The sequence below is a fragment of the Sinocyclocheilus anshuiensis genome, unplaced genomic scaffold (assembly GCF_001515605.1).
Source record: "Sinocyclocheilus anshuiensis isolate Anshui unplaced genomic scaffold, SAMN03320099.WGS_v1.1 scaffold1576, whole genome shotgun sequence".
Taxonomy (NCBI): Eukaryota; Metazoa; Chordata; class Actinopteri; order Cypriniformes; family Cyprinidae; genus Sinocyclocheilus; species Sinocyclocheilus anshuiensis.
In genome coordinates this window covers 525,052-535,763 of record NW_015557202.1, presented here as the reverse complement: position 1 = coordinate 535,763, position 10,712 = coordinate 525,052, and the positions used below count along the sequence as shown (strand labels likewise).

The window sequence follows — 10,712 nt, the reverse complement described above, 5'->3', positions numbered from 1 at the left end:
TAAAAAAGGGGGTTGGTGTGGGGGGGGGGGGGTCAAATTAACACCAAACAGAAACATTGTTACTATACTAGACAGTAATGGCATTCTAAATAAGTGCATGCCCACATTGTGAAGGTTTAAGCTTTATATATTTTGAATAGGTTAGAATAACATATAAAATTTTAAAGGGAAAATAGTATTTTAAAATATTGTTTTTACCCTTACATCATTGGGATCTCTGAGACCCAAAACACAAAAGCAGTGAAGTAAATCTCAACAAGCCATGAGTGTTAATATGACTTCCAAAACCATTTTAAAAAATCACCAAAATATTTGTTTAGTATGTAGTACTTGGCCATGGCGAAGGGGTTACCCCAAATGTCCTTACCTGTTTAGAAGCTCAATTAAATCTGAATATTGTTGTATTCCAGTGAGGGTCTCTCTTCTCAACTAATGTTGTCACTAAGTGGTCCACGCTCACTGTTGCGAGTGCATCTCTAAGTAAAGAGCAGCCCCGTAAATTATTGTCAAAATGGGCTTCATGGGCAGACACACTAAACAATGCCCCGCAAGCCAGGCAATCATTCACACAGAGCATTGAACAACCTGGATATCTGCCACGAACTTGCTTGTAGTCATGGAAAGCCTTTTATTGTAACCTTCCACAGCAGCCTGATTTGCTTATCAACAATTATGTCTGATGTCCAATGCAGTCATGGTTAATCAAATTTATTTGACCAGTAACATATACAGGTTTTATTTAGCAAATGTTTTGCTATATGGTCATTTTTGTATTTCCAACAGTGCTGTAGAGCTTCATTGCAAAGTGCCTTAGTGTGTCACGCTGATCTCATGTATTTGAGAGATAAAAGGTGCTGATCTCTGGTTGCCAGTGGGTGGTATCAGGCAGAGCCATCTGTTTCCACTGCATTCAAGAGGAAAAGGAGGGCTGAAGTCACATCCAAACACAAGCAGCTCATGAAACGCACCTCTGTGCAGAATCTCTGACTCACTAAACCAATCTTAGCAATGTCAGGGGGCTGTTTGACCAAGAACAACTCAATAATCCATGTGAGAGTTATCTCAAAGAATATCACTGACAAATACTTTATATCTAATGGAAAATTTGTTGTTCATACTCATGATAACCTTTCCACCCCAAACTCTTGTCTTCTCCGTATTGTTTTTAGTCATGTGAAACACAAGGACATTTGTATGGAAGTTGGAAATAAATGACAGACACACAAAGGTCAACAAGTTCCAGCATGTCTGGACATGTCTGCAGATGTATCAATAAACTAGAGGAGTTTAAAAAGTGCTGTCAAGCCAAAAATACAAACAGTGGAGGCAGTTGAAAAGGCAAGACCTTTGAGAGGGGAAAACCATAAATTGTGTTTTCATATAGACAAAGAACTCTCCTTTTTCCATAAATCAACTAGTAGATAGTTGCAGTTCAGAAATGAAACTTTTACTTTTCTGAAGAAAAAGTCATGTTTGCCGCAAAATGCTCGCCAGAGATTGATAATAGTGTTTTGGGTGGTTAGGTGTTGCTATGCAGTTGTTTTGGGTGGTTGTTAGGTTGGAGTGCCTATCTAAAACTATTAAAAGTATTTTTTGTTAATTGAAGTAAACTTGAAATAAAATAAAATATAAATATTAGATGGAAAAACGTAAAAATTTTACTTTGGCAACTAACTGAAATAAAATAGGTTTAAGTTGAAGTAAAACTGAAATAAAACAAGTATTTTAAAAATAATTTAAAGAAGCTGACAAAAAAATAACAGAAACACATGACAAAGTTATTAAAATAAAAACAAAAACTGAAAATATAAAAATAAATGTTAATTATTATTTTTTTATAAATACTAAAATAGTATGCTGTATGAATATTACTAAAAAAAAACACTGCCTCCACATCTCTTCTCATCTCTGTATGGCTTGGGTCCCTCCTTCAATGAAATATGATATTTTTGACCGTTTGATGTGTTATATCCACTGGAGGAGATGTTGCATTGAAGTTTAATATTTAGGATTAGGGGTTTGTTCATAACCTTAGCAAGCACCACTGAGACTGATGCAAAGTGTCAACTTGATCTAGTTCAACATGTGATTTTGATGCACACAGAGTTAGTAGCACACATTGATACAACAATACGAAATTCAGCACCAAGGTTAACTTTTTTATCTGTACTCAGCGGGCCTGAGGGCTCTAGTGTTACACAATTTAAATACTATGCACTTCAGATCTAATGATGTCAGTCACCCAACTGAAACCTTAGAGTAGCACTGGATCAGCCTGTACTCAGTCTGGAGCTGAGATAACGGAGACCTTTTTCTTGTCAAGACACAAAAGTCAGAACGAACTTGAACAAATTATTCTTTCTGAATTGTAAACCATTCACTGAAAAGAACTGGCTTTTTGAGCATTTTTTAAACTTAATAGTCACTTTAAACTGCCAGTGAGTGAAAATATCTCATTAAAATAAAATGTCAACATTTTTGTTCCACAGATGAAAGAAAATCATGTACATTTGGAATGACATGAACAACAGAATTTTCATTTTTAAATGAACAATCCCATTAAGAAAAAGCCACAGTAGAGATCTATTAAAGTAATGATAATTTCTGATAAAGGTACCACCCATCTACAAGTCAAAACATTTTTAAGTGGATAGATGTGTCAATTCAAAACAGCTAAACAGATTCTGTTCTCCACTACGAAATATAAGATGGTACAAAATATAAGAAAGCCTTTTAAGGATATTTAATCCAAAGTTTAAAAAAAGATGCATGTTCAGACTCGAATTGATATTTTGAACTATTATAATATCAAAGCATTCTGTTTCTCTGCATTATTCATTGAGACCTAGACTGATGCATTTTTCATTGACTTTAATCATGGTGTCAGATTAACTTCTTTTCTGAATCACAATTAAATGTACAATGTTTCATACAAAGAACATGTGGGTGTGCTTAGTGTGGCACGCAGATGACACGACGAAGAGACAGGGTTTAGTACGTTTTTTTGTTTTTTTAAGAAATCAATACTTTTATTCAGCAAGATGCATTAAATTGATCAACAGTGACAGGAAAGACCTTTACATTTTTTTAAAGAAATCTATTTCAAATAAATGCCCTTTTGAACTTTCTATTCATCAAAGAATCCAGAAAAGTACTATTTTCAGCATTGATATTAATGAGAAATGTTTCTTGAGCACCAAAGCAGCATATTAGATGATTTCTGAAGGATCATGTGACACTGAAGACTGGAGTAATAATGCTTACAAATCAGCTTTGCCGTCACAAGAATAAAAATAAAGAAATAAATAAAATTAAAATCAAAAAGTTCTTTTAAATTGTAATAAAATTTCACAATATTACCGTTTTTACTGTATTTTTGATCAAATAAATGCAACCTGGTGAGCATATAAGAGACATTCTTAATGTTTAAAATGTAACAAAAAAAAGACTAAAAAATCCAAATGTATTCTAATTGTTAATCAAACTCTTTGCTAACTTGTAAACCATGGTGAAAGAAAAGAAATGCCTGCTTTTTAACCTAAACATATGACTTTGTCTCATAAATATCGCACAGCTCTCATAACCTGACATTGCAGTCGTTTGATGTTTTGAGTAAGCCTGCGTGAGTAAAAAGTAACAGTAAAAAGCTGGGGTGCGTTTCTCACTCTGACTGAGCAATTCGCGCTGTCACCCACTTGCCAGTATTTCCAGAGGCAGTCTTAGAACCAGTGAATCACATTCGGGAACCACAACAAAATGGAGTCTGACTGGAGTTTCGCTTCTTTTTGACAGCTTCCTCAATTTCCTTAGCACAAACTCACAGCACCCTGCCCCCTCCTTGGCCAGGTTCAGCTGGTGGGCTGAGCTGAGAGTCACTGCTGAGTAACACAAACTGTGACACTGTTGGCCAGGTCATATCATTTATATGCTCGAGTGTAAATAAACTGAGAGTCCTTTATACAAACACATGAATGAAGTGGTCATCCCTTATTTGTAGGCTTTGGTTACGTCAAAACGATTAAAGGGGCAGGTCACCCAAAAAATGAATATTCTGTCCTCATGTTGTTCCAAACCTGTATGACTTTTGTGCTTCTATTTTTTTCCATACAATAAATTCAATGGGGTCCAGTGTTATTTTGACTATACTGAAGTCATTTAGGTTTGAAACAACATGAGGGTGAATAAATTATGACAGAATGCTCATTTTTGCATTAACTATCCTTTTAACTATGATTCGCTTCTTACTGTTGCAGGTTGTGTCAGGGGGCGGGTCATTCTCTTACTAGGGAGAATTTGATTGGACCAAATCTGTGTAGTGCAGGATGAGTCATCAATACTTTTGGTCTGTTTTCCTATAAGATAAAAGGTGCAAATATCAAATGCAGATATCTCATTAAGATTCATTTTGTCAGATTTTCTGAGCGTATAGATCAGTGGCTCTCAAACTTTTTGACTCCAAGGCCATATTTTGTCCAAGACGATTTTTGAATGTGTACTTCTGGTACTTCTATTGTTACAGAAATACACTCAAAAATTAGTTTTCAGTATCTTAACTTTTTTTTTATTATGATTTTTTTTATTTATTATGATTTTTTTAAGATTATGTTAATGTAACTAATTTAAATAATTGTAAGACTTATTTAGGCCCCCCCTCTGCTGAGGCCTGGACCACTGGTATAGATGACTTTAGAGCAAACAGACATGACTTAAATGCCACAAAGCTCCATTCGGGATTTTATGAGGTCTTTAAGGAAAACCTCATGGTACACAAAGTGGTCCTATTGAAAGAGCGATTGCTGATGTTTAGCGACTGGTTTTAATTAGTAACTCTCTCTGTCCCACCACATGGCAACACTCTGAAGACCAAACAAGGTCCTGTCCGCTGGCTTGTTCAGTGTTTCCTGACAAAAGCAGGGATTGTATGGGTGGCGGGTGATGGGAGACTGTTGTGGACTTCCTCTGGACACCGGCACAGGCCCAGGGCAGGGCCAGATAAGCAGAGCTTTGTGTGTAGAATAATTTTCAGGGAAAGCCCCCTAGTTTGCCTCAACAACAAAAATAATGAGGGTGTATTTGTTTGTGAAAGGGGTCTGTCATTAAACCAGAAACATTTACAACAAAGTGTGAATGAACTGATTCATGCGAAACTGGTTAAGGGTGGAATGGCAACTTCCTTTTCAGTCTGGTTATTCTTTATTGCACATGTGATGAAAGTCACGCTGTGGTAAGTCAGACCGTTGTTTGACTTTTAACACTGTTTTCTCAGTTTTTGGGTTAATATGATCACCCTAAAGACTGATTTGTCTCACTGCAAAGCTCTGCTTCGACTTCGACAAGATCTGATGTGTCAGCAGCAGGCCCATTTGACAAAAACATTAACTAATAGGATCAATATTGCAGGCAAGATGTCTCTACTGCAGCCAAGGATGTGGACATCTCTTATTACTTGTTGTTTGTTGCTGCCCAAGTTTTCATCTGACTTTGTAAATTGTCATATGTCATTTTATATGGTGTTACTTTACTGCTGTTAATTTCCATATAGCAATATTCTGGCCAATATATATTTAAAAAATAAGCTAAATATCTATTGTAAAAGCACAGCTTAAGGAAATGTATATTTCAAATTGAAAATATATTCCATTTACACCTTCAAATGCCTAAATGTATTCAAAAATGTACCTCAAGGGGCAAGAAATTGTTCTGGTAAATGCAAAATGTACTTTTTAAAATATATTTTGGACAATACAAATTTATTAAGATGGGGAAAAAATAACAAAATGACCATAAACATATAGGAAAATTAAAACCAATTAAAACATCTCGAACATGTTTATGTAAAAATATTTTATGCTGATCTATATTGGTGTATGACCCCTTGTATTTATTTAATTATTTTTACTTGACTCATTAACATTCAGCTCAGTTGCTATACAGAGGGAAAATGGATTTCTCAAATGCAGATTGCTAACACAGTCCACCCATTAATAATCACATATAACATGACACATGGATGGCTGATCTTTGCTTAAACTGTGAATTATTAATAATTTATTGTCAGTATGACCCGCTCTCCCTGCTCATTCACTGGGATCATTTCCACTGGAAATGTATCATTGTGACGCAAATGGAAATATAATTGGAATTAGCATGTAGGTAAACAAACAAACAAAACTTTTTAAAAATGAATGTTTTTGCCTTGTCCATGTATTATTCATTGCTAATTACATTTTTAAAAGTGCTATATAAATAAAGGTGACTTGACTTGACTTGACTATTCAAACAATCCAAAATCAGAGTCGGATTAACATAGATGAAAGAGGACAAATAAACAGCTTTGAAAGATTTCAAACTAAAGTACATCTTTCCTTTGTCTTTTTCATTCTCATTCTCTCTTTCTTTGAACATTCTCTTTTTACAGGCCCAAATATTATGCCAGACCAATAAGACATTCCAAAGTAGCAGATGGGGGAATTCCCACAACATTCCCTCCTGATAATTATGGCAGCCTGGATCCCAGATGCACCTCACAGCAGCTCTAAAGCCAAAGGTTTGAAGTCAAAGTATAAAAACATTAGTGGATTTATGTATCTCCTACATGTTTAGACAAAGAGATTTACTTCTGTTAGACACGACTTTGTACTTTCCCTTAAAGTTAAAGTAGCTACAAAGTTTTTGTTTGGCATACATATTTTATCAGTAAAAAAGCATGACATCTTTTTAGGTGACCCGAAGCCAGGATAATCATATTAAATTTTTCTAATCAGAAGCACTGACGTTCAACATAATAAAACTGTTCCAGTTACTTATTGAACAGATGTAAAAAAATAAATAAAATTAGGACAAAAACAGTTAAATAAGGTGATTTCTGTAAAACTAGCATGAAAAAAAAAACATTAAAGAGCAGGTCATATGGGTTTTTGAAAAATATCTTTTTATTTTGCATTTTATAACGTAGCTATCCTTAAATTAAAACAATCTGCAAAGCTGTTAATCAAAAAAGTGCATGATAAATAAAGATATTGTCTCTCAAAAGAGAGAGTCGATTCTGAATCGCCTAAACGAGTAGTCATATTTTCGAATCTCTTTGCCTGTTACCGGTATGCGTCACTGGGTAACATATTTGCATAATCCCCGCCTGCCCGCGAAATACTGCCCTGCCCACAAACACATCCGCTAGTTAGAGTGTTTACATCATGTGGAGAAGACGCTGTGTTCAAGGATACCACAGAAATACAATTCAAACCTTTTCTTGTGTGCATGTCATTTTACCAAGGACTGCTTCTCTAATCTTGGCTTTTATCTTCGTTGGCTTCTAATCTTCTTAATTTGAGCTAACAAGCTCTCCGAACCTCAACCTGTAAGTATAATTGATACATTATGTGTACATTTTCAACTGAGTGCTCAAAATATGAGCTCTCTCGGCCACCGTAGTTCTGCGTTCTGATTAAAAGTTAAGACAGAGCGTCTTTTGTCTGTCGTTCTTCAAACATTACAGTAGACATATTTTGGTTCACAAACTGTGTTGTTTCATCAGTTAGTCACGTTAGCACTCGGCTAACGTAAGTGTTTAACGTTACAGTTTAGCAGCTAAACTTTAGCTGTGGGCACGATTCGCTTGCATAAGTGTATTTGTATTTTATGTCATTATTATAAGAACGGATTGGAGCAATATATTATTGTTTTAAGGTGCTTCGCTTTGCCAATGGTAGCGCTCGCTAACTTGCTCAAGTCAAGAACTCCTCTCTGTGCCAATCACAACAGGCTTGACCAGCTGACCAATCAGAGCAGAGTAGGCTTATGGAAGGGACGGGTTTGCTCCGAACTTGCTTGGAACGAATCGTTTCGAAATCATTGGCAAATGACTCTAATATTAAATATATATTCTGAGAAAATTACAATGTTTTCTGACCTTAGATGCATTTAAACCTGTAGTAGAGGACTCCAACACAACATTAGGACACTTTAAAATACCATATGACCTGCGCTTTAAAATTAATTCAGAGAAGCACAACTTCCCCATATATATGATGTATACATATATACATATATCTTATCCTAACAGACCAGACTCAACCTTCTGACCACTTTGGCATCTCACAAACAAATCATAATCTGTTTAATAATGAAATATCTTATTCAAGTCTAAGATATCAATTTGAACTCAAAATTCAGAAGAAATTCAGCCCCTTCGAGATACAATTTGAGGTGTGTCATCTCAAAATAATATCAGCTTCTCATCCTCATGTTGAAGGCCGTTGGCTCAATTCAAAATGAGACACGTTACTGTTATTAGCTATACACTGTCAGTCAACGTTGAGTTGTTCAGTTCTGAATTTTCTTTCACAGAAATATGTGGGTGTTTATGCTTGATCCGTTGACAGGGTTTTTCAGAGGTGACATTCAGAACAGTGGGAGGTTACAGTTTTGAAGGTGTGCAGCACTGACGACAGTGTGATCGAGGGAGACAAAAGAGTATCACGCGCTTCACACCAGAGCTCAGACAGAAAGACATGGAGGGTGGTGAAACTGTGGGCGGTGAACAAGTGCTTTACTCAGTCAGATGAAAACCCAAAAGGGGCCTTTCCTAACAATAATAATAATAGAGACAAAGATGATGATGAAGAAGAATGTGAATGTAAAGAATGGGAAGACTACAGTAAACCTACAGATAAAAACCTGTGATATATATATATATATATATATATAAATATCTTCATTTACCTTTGCTTAATACTTTATTGTAAGGTAAATAAATAAATAAGTAAATAAGAAGCATCTCAGAAGCGTGGAATGCAATACACTTCTCTTGCCGTTCATCTGTTAGGCCGGGACAGCCCCGTGCCTGTCTCTCCAAAAACTCCCCTGTTATTCACAGTCATAAACCAGACATCTCTCAACTATCTGCTGCTCGTTTTTCTAGAGCAGAGAAAGAGGGAGTTAAAACAACAACAACAAAAGAGAACAAGAAATCTTCTGGGGAATTTATTGTACTTTCTACTGTCCCAGACTGCTTATGAATAAAGCATGATAATGCTGGGATGTTCTCTGTCATGGGTAGCGATTCTAATTTTTAAAACACTACTGCGTTTGTGTTACAGAATGCTGTCAAAACCCAAACTAAATTAAGCACAGTGTACTAAATACATGTTTCATGGGTTTTGCATGTGTATATTTCCCCCTCATTAATTCCACTCCCACATTATACAAAGGTATAAATGTTCGTATGGGTTTGTTTGCGTGTGTTTGCATGTGTTTGCATGAGAGTGCGTAAGTGCAAAGCCCTGCGTAATTTTGATCAAGCTGATAAGAATCACAAATCTAACCCTAGGGGTTATTTATATCACAAATATATGCCCACAGTAAACTAATACTGAAACAACAGTACAACCCCTCAGTCCCACACAGTGGAATTGTCCATCCACTGACTGCACTGTCACCACAGTTGCCAAGGGGTGTTACTACACCTTGACGTGACATTTGTGTGTGTGGTGTGTCTCCTGACCTTATAATATATCTGACTTTTTATAGAGTCAGATGGTAGCATTATGCTAAGCTATCAACACAGCACTGAAAAACTCAAAAATACATATCAAATACTAGGTAAAATAGTTTTTTTTGTTGTTGTTGTTTGTTATTTTAACAAAATGTTTTAGTGAATAAAACATATTTATATTCAAAATTTTCCGTGACTTATTCAGCACCTTATTATTTTCACTAAGCATGTCGCGATGCATTCTGGGATTGCCTAATTCACAGTGAACATATTTGATGCCATTTACAAAAAATGATTTCAGTAGAGAATTGATTTCTCAAACACAATTCATTTCAATAGAGTTTAATGTTAATGTGTAATATTAACATTAACATTAATCAAGAATTAAGAATTAATATTCTAGCAAGTACAAAAAAAGTAACAAATATTATGGAAAAAGTAATTTTTTTAATTATGTGAATTTAATATATAAAAATTAGATTTAGTGTAACAAATTATAACTGCGGTTACTGAAACCACGCCTTCTTTCTTTGCGTGAACATTTGGGCGGCATTATGCTAATATTTCCACATAGTGAGGTAGATATGTGGGGGCGTGTTAGAACGAGCCGTTTTAGGGGGGCGTGGCAGAGTCTTAACTTTGATAAAGAATATCTCTTTGGTTTTGAGACTTTAGTCTTTGCAACTTCAGGGATCTTATCTATGCACAATCAGCTTGTAACACTCCAAAGAGAAAGGAAAACTTGAAATCGCATCATATGACCCCTTTAAGGCCTAAAGTTTTGTTCATTTGCTGTCTAGACTCAGTAGGTTGAGTTAATGTCAGTGTGTGAGTGTGAGACTGTCTATGCCTACACAGTAATATGGTGTTGGTTCATTACAGTAGGAGGCAGGTGGTACGTCTGGAGTGCTGATGTCCATGTGTGTGACCTTTTTGAGTAGATTATCACACCGTGAAGAGGTTCTGAGGACTAGAACCGAGTCCTACCACTAAGGGCTGACTGAACAACAAGGAAGCTCTTAGTGTGTTTTTAAGGTTATTTCCAAAGTTCTCAGGCGATGTGCGGTGAGAGATATTACTTCAGGGGATTATCTTTGAAATACAAGAGCTCTTAAAGTCGGCCAACAGATAAAATTAGTTTTTATGGGAGTGACAAGCAAAACTCCCTGATGTCTGTCTGTTGTAAAAACATAAAAATTGGCGGCTTGCCTTGAGAGGG

The 10,712-nt window shown here is 35.8% G+C and overlaps 1 protein-coding gene across 1 annotated transcript in view; it reads right to left on the bottom strand.

Annotated features, from left to right (window-relative positions):
- Positions 1-430, bottom strand: part of LOC107678922 (tctex1 domain-containing protein 4-like) — a 5,722-nt gene extending 5,292 nt beyond the window's left edge. The window contains exon 1 of the mRNA XM_016474322.1: positions 368-430. The gene's annotated coding sequence lies outside the window, so the exon portion shown is untranslated. The remainder of the gene's footprint in view (positions 1-367) is intronic.
- Positions 431-10,712: the final 10,282 nt, after the last annotated feature.